Here is a 1680-nt window from a genome sequence, read left to right on the forward strand (position 1 = left end):
GTGTGTGTGTGGGGGGGGGGGGTCGTCTCTTTCCTTTTGGTACATTGTGATCATTCACTTACTAACTCAGGCATGACTGAGTTAAATTTAAAGAAAATCTTTTTCTGCAGTGAAAAAAAAAAACAGTCTCTGCCAGAAATGAAATGTTTTTACATGAGGTCTGGGGTTAAAGGCACTTCCATGGAGTCATGACAGGAATGTTTTCATTCCTGAGACAGATACTTAAAAAAAAACATGAAGAAAAGTTGAGATACAAGCTTCAGCTGAAGTCAGTGATTCAACAACTTTGTAGCTGAATAAAGTGAAAAGTGATCAAAGTTTATTCTTTATTTAATGAAACCCATTTAGAATCATCGTCGACACCAATGGTCAGGTAAAACCTACTGAAAATGTCTGGTTATAAATCTAGAAGTTAAACATCTACTGTTGAATCCAAAGTTCAGCAAACACAGGAGCTGTTTCCTTTTAAAAAAACACAGTCCGTTCTCACTGCATGGTACAAAACCTCAAACTAAAATGAGAATGCATTGAATTTAATGAAAACACATCCCAGAAACTGAAAGAATATCAAGATACAATGAGGACTGATATGAAAATGATGCTCTTTTTTATGACAAGTCCAGACTTGAATAAACTCTGAGATATAAGCAACTAAAGAAATATCAACAACAGCAAAGAGTTCACATGTTGTGCAAGTTTGTACCACTCTCTGCAACTCCCACAGAAATGACTGCAGAACTTTCCATGAAGCATAAATCTGTGGAAGGAATATTTGACCGTTTCCAGAGAGATTCATGTAAAAAAAAATGTCTCAGAGGAGCTTTTAAAAATGGTTGTTTCCTACAAGTTCTGCCAGTTTTTAGATAAAATGTGCGTGAGGTCTAAATATAGTCAAACTCTGCTTCAAGACAAGGTTCAGAAAACTTAATCTAAAGTCTGTTCAAACACAAAATTATAAATAAATTCAAATGTAACAAAAAATGTAAACCATGTTTTTTTCTGAGATGAATGCGAYAACTCAATAAAATCAAAATCAAAATTTATATCCAAATTTTACATTTTAATAATAATATAACTTTTTATTACAATTGTTATAATAAAAGGGTGTGTACTGTATTTATAATTTACTAGAATTTATTTATTAGAATTTAATTTTTGTATATAATGAATAAAATCCAAAGACATTAGAGCTCTGTGATAAAGGAAGTTTAAAATGTTTAATTTTGCTGATGTCATAAACCTTTTTTCTCTCTCTCTGTAAATCATTTGCTGTAAACTGTTTTACCGTTTTTCATTAAATGTAAACTCTTTGCTGAACTAATTACTGGATCAGCTTCATCCACTGGATCCACTGGATCCACTGGATCCAGCTTTACAACTCTGCAATTTCTTTAGTCATCTTTTGCTCTTTTTACAATTTTCTTTTTTGCTCTTTTTAGCTTTTAACTATCATTTAGCTTTGTTTGTTTGATTATTTATTTATAGTTTTAGCTTCAAATGAATGTTTAGCTTGTTTTAGCCTATACAGTTTTTAGTTTTAGTTTCTAGATATGGTTTTATTTACCTTAGCTTTTCGTGACTCTTTCTAATTTTAGTTTATAGCTATCATTTAAAATTTAGTTTTATTTTGTTTTGTTTTTACTCATGGTTTTGTTTAATTAGATTCAAACTATTGTTCAG

The sequence above is a fragment of the Austrofundulus limnaeus genome, unplaced genomic scaffold (genome assembly GCF_001266775.1).
Source record: "Austrofundulus limnaeus strain Quisiro unplaced genomic scaffold, Austrofundulus_limnaeus-1.0 Scaffold35, whole genome shotgun sequence".
Taxonomy (NCBI): domain Eukaryota; kingdom Metazoa; phylum Chordata; class Actinopteri; order Cyprinodontiformes; family Rivulidae; genus Austrofundulus; species Austrofundulus limnaeus.